Source organism: Cebus imitator, unplaced genomic scaffold (assembly GCF_001604975.1).
Source record: "Cebus imitator isolate Cc_AM_T3 unplaced genomic scaffold, Cebus_imitator-1.0 Scaffold0, whole genome shotgun sequence".
Classification (NCBI taxonomy): domain Eukaryota; kingdom Metazoa; phylum Chordata; class Mammalia; order Primates; family Cebidae; genus Cebus; species Cebus imitator.
This window is the reverse complement of record NW_016107315.1, coordinates 18,345,699-18,362,932: the sequence shown is the minus strand read 5'-3', so window position 1 is coordinate 18,362,932 and position 17,234 is coordinate 18,345,699. Positions and strand designations below refer to the sequence as shown.

The following is a 17,234-nucleotide window of genomic DNA, read 5'->3' as shown; positions in this document are numbered from 1 at the left end:
ATAGAGAGGCCACTAAGTACTAGGCACTATGTGCAAGAGAAAAAAACAGTAGGCCAACTTCCTAGCCCAAAGATATTATAATCCAGTTGGCTATACAAGGCAATCCTTATTGCCTGCAATTCTTATTGCAGGAGTCCCAAAGAGGAAAAGAGAGCTACAGGCTGTGGGGTGGTGAGGGAGGCCCTTGCAAACAGCCTTGAAGGCTGGAGAAAATTGTCCCTAGTTTCATCTTTGTTGGGTGTCTGTACCAATGGTCTCTCTCATCGGTTGCTGTCTATCAATAGCCACCAGTAGCCATTCTGCCCCGTGATGCCACGCTGATTGCAGAATGCCGGGGTCTCCTGTTTGGAAAGTTTTCACCTTGATTCTGCTAAATTGCTTTCTGCATTGGTCCTGTCTACTCCTATTTTCAGCATAATTACTCATATCCCAGGCAATAATGATGTCCATAAATCACGCAAAGATCACAATTGTCTGATCAACTTCTATCATAACGAGGCCTGAAGAGTGGAGTAGCAAAGGTATATGAATCCTGACTAGTGCCTGGCCCTGGCCCTCTAGGACAAGTGATAAATGTTTAATAGCCCAATAATACCTGTTCTATAATTTTTGGATCTCATTGCTTTCTAATTTTAAGTTTATTAAATAACTATAAACTTTACATTGTTGTAAAGACACAATTGCTATTTCATTGCTTATTTAATATGAGTTAATTAGGCTAGAACTAAGTTTTTCCCCATTCATATTAAATATCAATTAGTTATTTTAAACTATTGATTTGTATTTAATTAACTATGCTATTACATACCAATTAAATTCTTATAAGAGAAATCTGAAACAGCTGTGGTCTTAAATTAAGTTTTTGAAATAATGAATTCCATAACATTTTATATCAAGTTATTGTCAGTTAGGAAGAGTTGACAATCATTTGTGATAATCCCAAAAAGTTTCTGTGACCCTACAGCCCATCTCACTAGCTCCTACAGGCAGCAAGGCCCCTCACGCACCTGCTGATCACCTGCCAATCAGCACCTTACAGCTTGGTATGCAGGGGTGGTGCCTAACATTGGGGTAACCTTTGCCAGCCCTGCTTCCTCTAGCCTGCTCCCGCCATGCCATTATTTGGCTGGCATAGCTCTATCCCCCATGTGGCCAAGGCAGGCATTATCAGCAACTCCTTGCCACCAGCTGTGGGGTCTAGAATTATCTGTGCTGCTGTGTCTCAGAGCCCGTGTGCTTGCAGGAAATCTACATGACCACGTGGCCATCTATCCTGTGGCTTCTCCAAATCTCTGCTCACTGGCTTAAGTCTGTACATCTCAGGTGGGAAAAAAAGACAGACAGCAGACATTTGCTGAGCTGCAACGGGAATTTAACTTTTCTCATCTCGTTTCACCCTCACAACACCCTTGTGATCACAGTGTTATTCTCCTCTTTGTTATTTAGAGAGAGACTGACATTTTCGAGGGGTGAGGAGTTTGTCCTGAGTCCCGCAGCTGGGGAGTGCTGAGGCTTGTCGTACACCTGTCCCCATGTTAGTGCTTGTTGGTGAATTGTGCCATGCTCTGCCTCCATTCTCTGTGAGATTCAACTCCTTACCAATTGAGTCTCAGTCCTTTGGGCTGGCTTTCCAACACCTTGCCTAGCTCTTGTCATCTTTTTCTCCTTGGAGGGCTGGGTTCCTCCTCTACCCTTAGACACTGCCTGGGATCTTTCTCTCAACTGATGAACTGCCTGGATTTCTGACATAGTCACTAGCTTTCTCTGGGGGTACCTGGCCATCAACCTGGAACCCAAAGTTGGCAGAGGTCACCTCGCTACTCGGTACACTGAAACTGGGACAATGGCTACTCCCTTTTGGGGCTGCGTGCAGCCCAACCTTGTCCCTCTCCCTTGGCCAGTGTCACCCAGGGTCTGCCCACCTGGGACAAGTTCACGTAGTTGAACATCACAATTAAAATAGCTGTGTCCTGATTGCTTATGCTTCATCAGTCTCTGGGCTAAGCACTTTGCATGCCTCACCTTCTTTATTCCTCATCAAAACTCTATAGGGTAAGCGCTGCTATTATTCCTATTTGACAGAAGGGAGCCAAGGATCCAAAAGGTTACATAACTTTCCCAAGGTTATACAGCTAGTAAGTGCTGAGGTTGGTAAAGCTAATCATGAATGAGATTCTTTGGACTTCTAGTATAAACCCTTTGTGAGAGGGGTCGGGTCGGGGGGAAGTTAAATAATGTTAGTTGAAGAATTTTATGGAAAACAGTTTTATCCCATGTACAAGGATGCCTTGGCCCATCTCTGATTTAGGGTGTCTATGCCCATTGAGTTACTTGCTTGGTAGGAGAACAGAAACACAGGGTCATGAAGGCCATTCCTGTCCTCCTGCCTGCCTTCCACTCACCCTGTGAGGAACAGGGGCTACCAAAGGCCATATGCCTGAGGGCTGTTAGACTTTTCCTAAGAGAAAGTTGGAAGTCGTGACTACTGTTTGAATGGGCCAGATGCTTGACAGCTGTGTGTCCTATCCCTGGGGAGGCTCAGCCTTGTCCATTCAGTCCGTCATGGCTGAGAGGCCAGGCAGGAAAAAGCATCTCTTTTTTCCTGGTTTCTAGAAGGACCAAGAGTCCCCAAAGACTAAGACTGAAGGCAATAAGGAGGCAGGCAAAATCCCAGCCTGCCTCCAAGTATCCCTTTCCCCAGCCCCTACAGTTCTTTTGAGGCCAAAATCTTTGCAAAGCCAGAGGCCCAAAAAGAGGTTATGCATACAAGATTGATTTGTGTAATTAGTCTTTGCACAGATGAGTGAATGTATAGCTTTGGTGTACAGGTGAGGCTCTGGGAAGTTGAGCAATTCTCCTAAAGTCACACAACTGGGAAATGGAGGACCCAGGCTTAAAACCCAGGCCCATTTGGTGCCAGAGCCCAGGCCTGCTGTGCCCTTCTTCCAGGATGCAGTCTCAGTGTTGTGTACACAGCCCAGCTGACCAGCAGAGACCCCAGTGGGAAGAGGGGACCCCCTCCCAGTAGGTGCTGCGATCGAGTCATGGGAATCACTGCTAGGTGGTCAGGAGTACTGAGAAGCCCTTGTGGGAGTGAGGCCCCTGGAGGGCCCATTTCTCAGGGGCTGGAGAGGCAGGGAGGTGGGGTGAGGCAGGGAAGCGTGGAGAATGCCTGCCTGCTCAGGGTGTGCGGGCAGCAGGGCGGGGCTGCTATTTAGTGATATACTTACAAACGTTCTTGTCACCTATTTACGGCCCACATAAAACTTGGAACACCGAGGATTAACTGAGAAGGTCCCATAGGGCCACATGCCGACTTGAAAAAATTGATCGCTGGAGTCAGGCAGGAATGTCCAGCCCTTTCCCTCAAGCCCCTTACGTCCTGCTGAATGAGTAGGGGTGGGGGGAGATGTCTGCTCTCACCTGGCACAAGGGAAGAGGGCAGAGAGAAGGCCAAAATCTCCTGCAGTGGGGACTGTGGGTTTTAGGGGTGGAGGGAGTGGGCTAAGGTCCAGTGGGCTGGGACTGCCCCTCTACTTTCTGGGTAGAAAAGCAGCACAGGAGGGAGGCCAGGGGACAGCATGTCCTTGCTCCCAGCCAAGACACAGTCACAGCTGCCTGGTTCACACTCCAGTTGGCATGCCTTGCCTCCAAGGGTGGGTCCTGTTCATCCAAGAATGCTGCGCACCTTTACTGGGGTGGAAGGAGGGAGGTTTCTCTGGCTCTTCCTGCTGTCTCTCCTCCCTCACACATTTCCAGAGCGAGGGCTGTCCTCTAGGGCATTGGGAGCTAAGGCCGGTGAGGAGCAGAGGGCCAGGAACTGGTGAGATCTCCTTCCCCTCAGTGGAGTCAAGCCCAGGCAGCTGCCTGCTTCCCTGATCCACCCCAGCCCACACAGCAGGAGGGAAAGTAGGCGGTGGGTTAGGAGAGGACCCAGCGGAAAAGGCAGGGAACCCCGCTGTCCTCCCATTACTGAAATCCTCCTTAAGCCTCACACACCCCATTACGACACTGTATCTTATAATTAAATTGATTCTGCCAGTTACCTCTCAGCACGGCAGCAATTCAAGCCCATTGGAGGCTTTCTTTGTTTATTTTCATTTATTTATTTATTTAGTAATTATTTATCTAGCTACCCAGACAGTTGGATGGAGGCCCTAGCCTACTGTTTCTTTTGTCTTCAAAAACGAGAAATCTCAAATATAGTTTCTGCCACTTTCGGTGGAGAGAGGAGAGGAATACAGGGACCACAGGTGACAGTGGATCCCCTCTCTTGCTGGGGGGATATCTCTGGGACAGGGTTAAGGTCAAGATTGCATGGGAAGCTTTGTCTGCTTGGCCTGGGTCCTGCTCCTGATTCTACCCATTCTGTTCTTGTCAAAGATACTTTGTGGAAGCTCCACACATTCCAGAAAGCTCCATGGAATCCCCTTTACAGGCCCCAGACAAGGGGCTTCATTCTGAGGGATTAGAGTATGGATCACAGAATGTGGAAACCAGGTTAACTGAGTATTATCGGCAACTACCACACCTGCAGAGCTTTGCAGGTGAAGAAGCAGATACATGTTCTTCTTTAACCCTCCACATTCACGGAGGACATTGAGGATCAGAGAGGTTCCACAGTCTCTCTTGCTCAAAATCACCCCGCTGCTAATGGCAGAGCTGGGATTTGACCACAACGCTTGGGGTAAAACCAAACTCCCCCACCTCCCTCAGAGTCCCAGATCCAAGCTGGTAGCCCAGCAACAAAAATCAAAGCTCCTTTCTTCTCTTTAATGATAACCTTTCAGCAGTGAGGGGGCAAAGGAGAGCATGATGGCTTTGAGTACGGAATCAACCTCAAACAGATCCAGGGGAGCGGTTCTGAGCCACCAGCCATCACTCAATAAGAACATGAAAGTTTATTTATCACAAGGCCAGCCCAGTGGGAGTCTGATTGCTAATAGGAATGCCAGGGACTGCACAGACCCCACACATCAATAGCTGCGCCCCAGAGAGCAGACCTCATTTGGGGTTATCCAACCTAGCAGCCCCATCAGAACAAAGGACAAGGGTGGGTGGGATAGTGTGTGCTTACATGTGTGCATGCATTCGGAGAATGGGAAGGAATTCCAGGAGATGGCTCCTTAGACAGAAATCTCCCTTGAAAAGAAAATGCTGTTTCTGCATCCCTTTCACCCTTGCCTACCTACTCCTGCCAACCCATTCATTTGGTTATTCATGAGCTGCTTAATATTTCTGGGAATATAAATGAATGGTATCAGAAAATACCTGGGTCCACGCTGGCAATTCCTGGGTCTATTCAGGAACAGTCATGCTTACAAGGTTTTCAGTGCACATGGGAGATGGGGATCAGTGTGCCTCTGGGATCTGTTTACCCACATGAACCACTGGGGTTCTTGACTCAGGCTCTGTCAGTCTCTGGAGGGTGGTCATGGCAATGCGGAGGAGGCTGGTGACCGAGGGCCTGAACTGCAGGAGAATTTATACTTCTTCTTCATCTGGAGAAAGTTCCCTGGCCAGAGGACATAGTGAAGGAGCCTGGTTTAAGAGAAAGAGGGCTCTTCAAGCTGAGAAGTCCAGGGAGTAGGAAGTTCTATGCTATCCTGGCTTAAAGCTTTGGACAGTAGGGGCAGGTTCTCTCCTGGCTCCTGAGGCCAAGAGAAGCCAGCCTAGGAAGGTTGGACCATTGACCCCACAGCCCTGGGGCCTTCTCACACAGTAGTGTGGGCGTCCCAACTGCCTCTTGGCTCTTGAACAGAGATGCCCACCACCAGTTTCCTCAGTGTGTACAATAGAGGGGTCTTGGGCTGCAATGAGGACTGGAGATAATGAATGTAAAATACTGGGAGATAAGAGTAAAGAAAGGTGTGTTCCTAAGCCCTGTCTAAATGTACAGAACCAAGGCTGGACACATTGTAAGTCACTAGAAATGGTACTTAGTTGTAAAAATAACATAATATATCATTAGAAAGTACAGGGGTATGCCAGAGGTCAGGAAAATAAGAAAATACTCTAAGATTAGCCTGAGGATTCCAGTTCTGTAGCTTGAATAGAGACTGCTATGCTGTTGGCATTCATACCCAGAGCAGCTCAGGGAACAGCTGCGCTCAGCTCTCAGGGAAAGGGGGTGCCTGGTGGTTGTCCTACTGGGGCCACTGTTCCTTCTATCAGGGATTCTCATACCCCTCTCATGTGTCACATTCCATTCAAATTTCAAGAGCCCCCCAAGAAACTCCCTCTGTGTGTGGCCTTCTAGATAGGCACCCCCTCCTCTGGGCAGCCCCAATCGCCTCATTCATACCTCTTCATTCATTCATACCTTTGCTATGAGACTCCCTATAGATGTGACCATGGTTTCTTCCAGACTGTGAGGTGTGAACCATCTCTATTAATCTCTAGTACCTGGCACAGAGCCTGGCACATAGTAGGCACTCAGTGCATACGTCTATGTGGTGAGTGACTCCACGGCAGGAATGATCTACTTTAATATTCAACAGATTAATATTTGATTTAGCACCGTGTGTCCCTTCCGAATTCTGGGGGCCAAGGTGAAGGCTGAGGTCTGAGATCTTCTCTGCTGGTTTGAGAACAGGACTCTGAGCGGGGCTCCAGCTGTGCCCCTTCCTCCATTTGTCCTTCCTTTTACAGAGTTATAAGTCAGCCTCAGGTATGTAGCTATGGTATGTCAGTCTTATGTAGCTAACCTTCCAGTCATTCAGGTTTTCATCTTTGAGTTTGTCCTAATTTCATTCATTCATTCACTCACTCATTCATTCATTCAAGGAGAGCTCACTCTGTGTCAGTTCTGGTTGCCACGAATATCGTGATGAACGAGGTAAACAAGAATTTTTGCCTCCCTGAGCTTCCATTTTAGACAGCATCTATTTAGTTCCTTTCCCTTACACAATAACTTAGTGGTAGGAAGTCTCCTGTGGGCTTGGGCAAATTATTAAATGTCCCAGGACCTCAGCATCCCTGTCTTCAAAATGCTCTCACCAAACCCTATCTCAAGCTGGCAGTGTGCCACCCACCACGGCTTGGCCTTGCATGTGGCTGGTGCTCGGTACCACCAGTTGGTTTGAGTGTGGGCACACATGCATATATGACTTCATTCATTTGCTTCCTTCCTTCTCTGGCACTTAGATTTTTGATGCACATTGAGAGGGTCCTTTTTAATCAGCTGAGGAGCAAGGGATTTCTGAGCTGCAAATGAAGCTCTCCCTACTGGAATGCAAAAGGAAGGACAGGAGATGAGCCTTTACTGAGATGCTGCTATCTTTGGGGCACGTTAGACACACACAGTTACGCCATTTAGTCCACACTGTAACTGGGGAGGGAGCTGCTGCTTCCCGTAGTTCTCAGATGAGAAGACTGAGGCTCAGAGAGGTTCAAAGGCTCCCGTAGCTGAGAACCTGAGCCTTTTCTGCTGATGGCCACTCAACCTCTGGGGGGGCTCAGTCCACGTGGAAGGGAAGAGAGAAATAGAATGTCACAGAACCCTCTTTCAATAAAGGGCTCAGCAAAATGTTTGTCTTGGCAGCGTTTCATATCGACCCGGTGTGTGGCACATGGATTAAATATGCAGTTTGGTGGTCTTTAAAGGATGAACATTTTCTTTAGGATCAATAAGCTGAGTGAGTTTGGGTCTGAATTCATCAAAGTGTCACCTGAAACAAATTTAGTATCAGGACTTCTGTGCTCAGGTCAGGTCGATGGCAGGGGCAGGGACAAAACCCAGGGAAAAAAGCCAGGTCTCTGGGAATAAGGTCCAGGGCAGCTGTTAGACAAATTTGGGTCTGATAACTCAGAGTGGGGAGGGGGTCCTAGCTGGCAACCAGCACCCTAGAAACTAACTGGGCGCAGTGGCTTACGCTTGTAATCCCAACACTCTGGGAGGCCGAGGCAGGTGGATCACCTGAGATCAGGAGATCGAGACCAGCCTGGCCAATGTGGCGAAACCCTGTCTCTACTAAAAATACAAAACTAAAAAAAAATTAGCCGGGTGTGGTGGCAGGTGCCTGTAATCTCAGCTACTCAGGAGGCTGAGGCAGAAGAATGACTTGAACCTGGGAAGCAGAGGTCGTAGTGAGCTGTGATTGTGCCACTGCACTCCAGCTAGGCGAAAGAATAAGACTTTGTTTCAATAAAGAAAGAAAGAAAGAAAGAAAGAAAGAAAGAAAGAAAGAAAGAAACTAACAGTCCTTCCTCTGTTCTAGACATCATCCTTGCCTTCAGGGAGAATAGCTGAGTGAGAAGCTGAGTGATGACTGTCCAGTTCTAGATTCTTTCAACAAAAAGGGCCTTTGAGTTTAATCAGTGCCACCCTCAAACCCAGTGCTAAAGGATTCCCTCTTTATCACCTTGGAGAAGTAGTCACATGGCTTTCCCTTGGATGGTTCTAAAGACAGGGAGCGCATTACTTTGCAAGCTGTGCTTTTCATTTTTGGAGAGTTTAAATAATCTTAGAGTTCTATGTTGAGCTTAAATATTCCCTCCTGCCTTGCAACTTTGCCTCATTAGTTCCAAATCTGCACTGTGAGGCAACACAGAATGAGACTAATCCCTCTTTCACCCAACTACTGAGAAGTTTAACAGACAATCTTTTCTTTTCCAAAAGAAACAACCCTTAGGACATTTGGGTCCTGGGATGCTTGCAGCCCAGGAAATGCTCCCTCCCCGCCCCCACCCTGGCTTTTCTGCAAATTCAAGACTCTGGCTTCATTCCCTGGTCCTTCCATGGTACCTTGCAAAGAAAGAGGAGGGCAAAATGGAATTTCACTGGAAGAGAGCCTTGGATCACATACTAGGAAAGAAAAGGGATGAACTTCCACATGAGGGTGACTCGGTGCCTACGTGCTAATATGAGTGGGCGTGTGTACGTGCACACAGGTGGGGATGGGGTGAGAATTTGGGGTGTGACGTGTTCCTGTGGGTGGACACATTGTGCACAGCGAGTATCATGAATGTGTGAGAGCATGTGGAGCACGTGGGTGAGTGTGTATGCATGTATACATGCTGCCTGCTCAGGTCCAGGGGGATAGATTCAGAATCTGCCTCACACCCATGGAGAGCTCTCCCAGTGGGTATGGAAAACTATTCCCGACCAACAGGCTTCTGGACTTCTGACTCAGCACCAGTCCTGCTCCTTCTGTCTCAACGACTGTCCCCTGTCTCTGGAGATGTAAAAGTTCCAGGTTCTCCTATCACACCCAGTCTGGACTTACTGATTCCAAGATGGAAACGAGACACCACATATTGACCATCTGTGAGCAAGTGTCTACCCTGCGAAATGCTTTTCACACACTCTCTCGCTTATCCTCACCATGCCTAGAGACAGGATTTTACATGTGACTCATGAAGACATCGAGGACCAGCAAGGTGAGACATCTGTCTGAGGCCACACAGCAGCAGAAGCAGATCTGGATCAAACCCAAAGTCCATGCTCTGTCTGTGTCCTGCCTCCAAGAAGCCATGACCAAGAAAAGCCTTTGCACCAGAGTTCACCAGTGTCTTGGAGAGGCCCTCCCTTCCTGCCAGCCATCAACAGTCCTGGAGGATGAACGGGGTCATCTAGAACAAATGACAGTGGTGCAGGCCCCAGGGAGTTCCACCAAGTGCCCGTAGGATTTATCCTGTGGGAGGGTGGTTAGCTCCCAAATGCAGGTGAGTATAAAATCCAATTTCTTAAATTGCATCCAGGGCCAGGGGGTGCAAGCTGCTCTGTCAGTTATGACTTCCTCGGGTACCTGAGACTGCAGCTCCTCATTTCTTAAATCCTCCTGGTTATTGTCTGAGCTTTTATCTCTCTGATTTACTTATTAGATTTCTACTGCGCCTTTCCTCTGCAGAGCGCTCAGTGTCCCTGGGAACCACTCTCTAATTTAACCAATAACTTCTCTCATGAATAAGCGGGGCTGGGTTCATGTAGGAAGCCAGTGGAAGAGAACTGGGGAGACAGTGAGAAGAGGGGCAGAAAAAACAGGATGGGGTATAAAGGAGGCAAATGAACCTGTGGCTTTAGAGTGGGGAGCACTGAGGGGGATGATGGCATTTGTATCTGGAGTTGCACCTGGATCTGGACAATGCTTATAGGTTACCACTGCTGGTAAGCAACATGTCCAAATGCCCACTCTGCTCTCACGACCTGCTGCCTCTCTCCACCTCTGTGCGACATTTATCTGTTCACATGTCTGTCTGTCTCCTTGAATTGTGAGGTACTTAGGGAGCCACGTCATCTTTTAACAGCTGGCACTGTCACTGTGTCAGGTCCACAGTAAGAATTTAATACATACTTGCTGGGGGGCCCAGTTACAGAGCACAGCTGAAAGCATAAAGATGCACTAGACTCAATGTCAGCCCCCAGGGGACCGCAGTGGGAGAGGCAGGGTGTGTATGCAAAGGACATCCGAAGCCACCATGGCTGGGCTGGCCAGGAAGGTCTTCGTGGAGGATGCGGGACTAGACTGGGCCACCTAGAATGCTGGGGACTGGTCAGCCAGAGAGCAGGAGGATGCGCTTGGAGGAGAAATGGCTTGAGCCAAGGGTTCAGGCAGCAATGGGCAAGGGGGTCCCTGAGTGTGTCAGGAAGGCAGAATCTGTACAGGGAAGTCTAGAAAGGTCGGTGGAGGTGCACTGTGGAGGACTTTGAGTGCAGAGGGTGGGGCCTGGAATTGCTTCTCCTGCGATGGAGCCTCTAGTTCACCCTGGCCCAGCCCCATGTGCTGTCAGGTACATTTATTCACTGCCCTCCTGCAGGAGGGGGCCTGGCAGTTTCTGTGTACCCTGGACAAGCCGGGCCACTTGTGGTCCAGGACTGCTTCGCTCTGCCTTCCCCTCTGATTCAGGAAGGAAGAACTTGCCCTGGACTCTTCCTGTCTAAGGCAGCCTCCCCTCCCCACCCTACCTGGCCCTACCTGTTCCAGGAGTTCCCTGTCTTTTGTTTTTTTCCTCCTACTTCCTCGACATTACAGTCTCCGAGTTGCACTGGAACCTCAATGGCGTCCCCTTCCAGTCTCTGCATGTGCTTCATAAATAAGTGAATCTTCTGTGCAGATCCATGGCCTACGGTGAAGTAGGTGCTCAGGTGAATGCCAGGTCCTAGCTCTGGAAGGGTTAGACAGCTCTTCTCAGACCCTGCCCCCAATGCCAGTTTACAGAACATGGAGGCAGGGCAGCAGCTGAGGAATGAAGGGTGGCGGATAAAGTCAGGGCTCCAGGGCTTTGGGGCCTCCCCTCATTGATTAGATTATCAAATATAATTTTGCTACAGTTTGGGGGTTTACAGCTGGTCACATTATATTCATTTTTTTTTTTTTTTTTGGAGACAGAGTCTTGCTCTGCAGGTGAAGCACCTCACACAAGAGGCTTTGCTGTCCTGACGCGGCAGGGAAGGGAAGGGAAGGTGCTGGAAAGGGGCTGGCTATGAACTGAGCACAGGAAAGAGACCATACCCCGCCTCATGGATCCCTGGTTACATAAGGGCTGGTATTCATCGTTCCATTCCACAGATGGGAAAACAGAGACTCCTGGGGCTTAAGCAACCTGCCCAAGGTCACGTGGCTGTGTGACAGAAGGACTGGAACCTAGATCATCCCACCACAAAGCCAGGCTCCTTTCTGCCGTCTGGCCCTGGTTTTGCCCGTGTGATTCCTCTGGCCTTACTGGGTGACATTGAGCCAATTGTGGAGGCTCTCAGGGCTTCTATCTTCTCATCTCTCAAGCGAGGGTTGTGCTCTCAACTGAGCATGCTCTGCATGGCCTGTCCTCCCCCTCAGGCCAGACCAGGACCGGCTCCTGTCACTGTGCGCTGCAAGGTCGTGCTGTTTGCTAGCGGCCCGAGTTTCACCAGCAGCAACACACTGGCACCTTCACCTGCCTTGCTAAGCCCTGGTCTGTGTTTCTGCCTCTGGTGTTTGGTATCAGAACGCATTCCCCTGATGCTGCCGGAAGCAATAATCCAGACATGGTTTGGGGGTTTAGTGGAAATCCTCCGTTACAGAAGAAAGTGAAACCCAGTGAAGCAAGGATTTCAGCAGACACAAAATCTGCCCATTTACCTTCCCAATCTGGACTACACGGCAGGGACAGCTGAGAAGCAGGCAGATGGTTGGCCTTAGCTACAGGTCAGGTAGGGAAGGGGTGAGAACTGAATGCAGAAGACTGGGGCGTCTGCAGGTCTGAAGGCCCATGAAGATGGGAGGGGAAGGTCACCAAGTATTTGCAAAAATGTTGAAAGATCAGGATTGACCTCAACTGAGTGCTGACTATTGAAGGCATGTGTTTCACGCGGCCACACATTTTTCTTTCAAGCCTTTGCAACACTGACATACTGAAGTATTTTCCTTAATTATCTGATGTACCGAAGAAGTATTATCCTTAATTTTGGCATGAGGCTTAGATAGCCTAAGTGACTTGCCCAAAGCCACACAGTCAGTAAATGGCAGAGCACGGCAGAGCTGCTCATTGCTAACAGAGGGGCACTGCTATCTGTTCTTACTACTCAGATGCTCCCATCTCTCCCCGTGCCAGTTACCCACCATCATGGAAAAATGTGGTCCTGGACGTGGGCAGCTGGCTCGCCGGGCCCCATACCTCACCTGTGCTCCTGGAGTCTCCTCCGTCTACACACCATGGCAGATGTGGTCCTGGACCTTCCTGCTATCCTCAGCTCACTGTGGGTGAACTCCTTCTGAGCCAAGGGTACTGTGTGGTTACCAGGGAAAGTATGCCCCCGCTCTAGGCCTGCTAGTGGCTCCAGGGCAATAAGCCGCCTTTCTAAAATGAGATTTCCTATTTCAGGGACTCTGAAATCTCCAGTTCTGCCAAATCGCAGGTCTTCTCTCCAGCTTGGGTTAGCTGGGATTATGACCGAGGTTGAGATGGTCACAGACCGCCCACACTGAACCAGTGATATCCTGTTAGGGGCCTCAGCATGTGCACCCAGAGCTTCTCTCTTCATATATTTACATATCAAGATAGAAAATGAATACACAAAGGAGGCTAGCATGAGGAGGACAGGATGCGCTGTGGAGTTAGAGAGACCCGGGTTCGAATCCCACCATCATCACTTATTAATTGTGCAACCCTGGGCAAGACATTTAACTCCTCTGTGAGTCTGCTCCCGACTTTGTCAAATGCGAAGAATGATCTGACCACTTCAAGGAGCTGCTATGGGGATAAACAAGAACAAGCCCTCAGTACAGTGCCTGGCACCCAGCGAGGGCTTCCTCAATGGAGGCTCCTCCTGTCAAGACCCTGGCCTGGGGAAATGCCTGTCTTCTCCATTCAGAAACTGACAGTTGATGGCAGGCCTGAGGTGGCCAGGTAGGGAGGCTGCCTGTGTGCAGCCCGCTGCTGAGGCGGCTGGTGGCTGCGGGCTTTCAGAAAGCATTACAGGCCATTGTTTTAATCAATACTATATTATTTCCTCCGTGGCAACTATCCCCATGTTTATTATGTGTAAATAGGGTTTTTCAATGATGTGAATGTGTTAGCTTAATGTAGCTGACATTCAGTGTGCACAATCTGGTGGCTGCCCCTCAGGACTTCCAGGAAATTGAGATGATGTATCCGTCACTAAGCCATCCTCGTGAGCAAAATTTGAGCAGTGGCGGCAGCCAGTTCACCCGACAAATTCTGCAGGCTTGAGCTACGTGCTTGAGCAAGGAAAACAGACAATCAACATAGCTGGGGGCATGGTCTGTAAGCAGTGTGGACGGTTGGCACCCTGGAATTAGGGCACTGGCATTCCCATCTCTTTCTGCCAGATCTAGATACTATACAGCTTATTCCAACCCCTCTACACTGTCTGGCCAGCGCCTGTGGATGCACTCTTCTGCCTGCCCCTGAAACTTCTCAAGGTTCACCCTCTGATTGCAGATCCTCATTCTCCCAGACTCTAGGATGGGCCCCTTCCTTCCCCATACGAAGCCCCAAGTAGTCTGAAAACTCATTTTGTCCACGCTCCTCAGCTCGGCCCAGGCCTGTGGGTATGGCCGAGCCTGGCTGAGAGGCAGGCGGAGGGGAACAAAGGTGGCCTTTCTTAGTGTCCCATGTAGGCTTAACTCTCCTCCTCCTGTACCAGGGCGCTCAGAATAACACTACCGATGACACTACCAGCTCTTCTCCAGCATGTAACTGGACTGAAGCCGAAGCAGGACGGATGTCATTTAGATCTGGGGCAGAGCTTCCCCACTGTGACACCTTTGAAGCTGCAGGCCAGACGTCATTACCACACATGGGTCATTGTCAACAGGCCACAACCCCAGTAATGGGCATTTAACTCAATAATACAGATATCAGACCACAGTGGCTTCATCTGTAGCGCTCTCTGGAGTGCATCATAAAGGATGTAACCTTTTTTCCTTTTCTTTTTTTTTTTTTTTTGAGATGCCGTTTCGCTCTGTTAGCCAGGCTGGAGTGCAATGGTGCGATCTCGGCTCACTGCAACCTCCGCCTCCCAGATTCAAGTGATTATTCTGCCTCAGCCTCCCCAGTAGCTGGGGTTACAGGCATCCGCTACCACACCTGACTAATTTTTGTATTTTTAGTAGCAACGGATTTTCAACATGTCGGCCAGGCTGCTCTCAAACTCCTGAGCTCAAGTGATCTGCCCGCCTCAGCCTCCTAAAGTGCTGGAATTACAGGCCAGGAACTAACCCTTATGAAGATACCTTGTGAAGTTTTATCAACGGGATGTGCTCCCATTGCTTTCTTAACAGAGTTTGGAAGAAGTGGACTGGATAGGGAGACAGCTTAGAGTTCCACCCTCATGCCAAGTGGCAAAGAGACCCCAAGGGAAGCACCTCTGTGGAACGTGGGAATGAAAGGATGCAGTGCTTAAACTCCACGCCTTTCTGTTCCTCTGTCCAAAATGCTTGTCACACTCTGGGGGGACATCTAGCTAAAAGGTACTCCATCAATGTAAATGACTGTCGCTCTCGTTAAGTTCCATCTGTGTGTCTTAAACTTACCGCATGGAACTTGATTCGAGTTGGCCTTCAGCTTCCCTGTGCTGCCTGAGAGATAGGAGGGAGATGTTTTTCTTGGCAAATAAATATGATATCATAAGCCCTGGCACAATTCCAGCCTGAGTAATGGCCGTCTGCCTTCCTAATTCCCTCAGCAGCTTGGAACAGGAACATTATTCTTTACTTCCTTTCTTTAAAAACAAACTCTCTATTGGAGAGCATTACTCAGCCACAGGATCCTTCCCTGGATGCGGCAGCGTTCGGATGATGGGAGGTGAGAGATGAGCTCAGATTACAGCGCACATTAGGGAAAACACAGCAAGATGTTTGGCCCAGAAAAGGCACCTGAGGACCTTGAATTAGAGTGGCCACTCTTCATGTGTCCTTGTTCACGAGGAACATGGAGCTAAAATCAATAAAAGTGACATTGTTTAGAGCTGCCATTTCCCTGGTTTAAATCACCATGGAGTAAGTAGGTAACTGGGTAATCCAACTCGGTTGGGATAGTTACCATCAAGTACAAAGCTGTCTTGCTGAGACCCTCTCACTGAACGTGAGCCAATGGAAGGGTCCTGTGGCCTCTCTACTCACAGGAGCTCTGCTGCCTTTAAGCACATAACCCTGCCCTCTTTCTGCTTGTCATTAGTTGCTGAATAACAACACTTAGAGGTCTCAGGTATTTTTACTTTACATTTTTTTAACCTGAGGCTCAGTGAGATTAATTAGGTAACTCACTCAGGACTGTAAATCATACCTAGCAGAAGTCAGAGTTGAACTTGGGTCTTTCGGCTTCAAATTCAATGTTTACAATGACACATCAAGCCTCACCACTTTCTCTGGCCTGTGAGGACTTGGGAGCTGCCACTTGTCCCTGTTGAAGTAGTGGATACAAGGTGGCATCGTGAAGGCACTGGGTCAGGAGCTGGGAAGTGGCTTCGCATCACTTGGGCACCGGTCTGCTGGGGGCTCCTTGGTAGCTAACCATCCAGATGAGGATAATACCTGGCCCAGCTCGCAGGGAGATCTTGGGGCAGGCCTGCGGCAAGGGGCAGGAAAGTACCGGGAGAAGGGCAAGTCACTGTTGGAAGGCTAGGGATGGTGGATTCAGCCAATACACATCTAAGCATGGTGGGTACAACTGTACAACTGTAAACCAGCTGGAGACCCTGCCTCAGGGAGCTTGGAGTCAGTGGGAAAGATGAATCAACAGACAAAGACAATGCAGTGTGATGGACGCTCCAGTGGAAAAGCCCAGAGCCCTGTGATGATGTGTAGGGAGAGCCACTCCCCAGATACACCAGTTTTTGGAAAATGTCCCCTGGGGGCATGACATCCAAGCTGAAACCTGAGGGACAAATAGGAGGCAGGGAGATGAAGGCCAGGGCTCGCAGAGCGCTCCAGGCTGTGGAGGCAGCACGTGCAAAGGCTGGGAGGTCAGAAAGAACACGCCCTGCTCCGGTGATGGCATGTTTGGTCTGGCCTGGAGCAGAGCTGCAGGGGAGCTGTGAGGCATGAGGCAGGGAGGTAAGCCAGGAGCACTTTGCGGACCCTGGCTGGGCAGCTTTCCAATCAGGAGCAGTGAGTCCCAAACCCACAGCCCTCCCCTTGCCCCATCCCTGTAGCCTGCGGCCCTCATAATGCTCTCCACTCAGCCTTCCATTGTGTGTGGGAGAGGAGCCAGAAATGCACCTAAACCAAAAGCGGAGCAGGCAGCACCAATCCTGGAATCCAAAAAATCTGGCTGCGCTGTATCTCACTGAAGGACTGTGATCGGGGAGATGTTCATTTAACATATTTCTGCCTCTGAATGGCTTTTACTTTTCACTAAATTGAAACTGCAGTACAATATGTGAGAATGATTAGGTTGTGTAATACATTCCAGCAAATTTAGATTAGGAATGATTATGACTTAAGTAAAATAGTTGAACACAATTCTTACTGCCATCTATCTTTTCTCTTCTTTTTAGTTTCTGTGGGAGTGATTGAATGCAAGGAATGAATGACTCCAAGGAGAGCTGGGCCCTGGTTCAGGGAGGGCCGGAGGTCTGTCTTTGGAGGGCTTTAGGAAGAAGGGAGAGGTGGACTGGAAGACTCAGATCTAGGGCTCATGGGGAAAGCATTGGGCCATGAGGTAGATTGGGGACAAGTCCTATATCTGCCTGTTTGCTAGCTGCGTGACCTCGGGCAAGTTACTTAAACTCTTTAGTTTCCCGTCAGCAAAATGGGCTTTATTGTTCATGTTTATTGCTCATGGAATCATTG

At 49.2% G+C, this 17,234-nt stretch overlaps 1 protein-coding gene across 8 annotated transcripts in view; it reads right to left on the bottom strand.

Moving 5' to 3' along the window:
- KIRREL3 (kirre like nephrin family adhesion molecule 3) overlaps nucleotides 1-17,234 on the bottom strand; it is a 563,974-nt gene that overhangs the window by 134,732 nt on the left and 412,008 nt on the right. Inside the window, exon 1 of one of the 8 annotated variants that reach the window (XM_037736204.1) lies at nucleotides 5,078-5,155. The exons of the other annotated variants lie outside the window; for them this stretch is intronic. The gene's annotated coding sequence lies outside the window, so the exon portion shown is untranslated. Of the gene's footprint in view, nucleotides 1-5,077; nucleotides 5,156-17,234 lie in introns of those variants that run through there. 8 annotated transcript variants of the gene reach the window in all.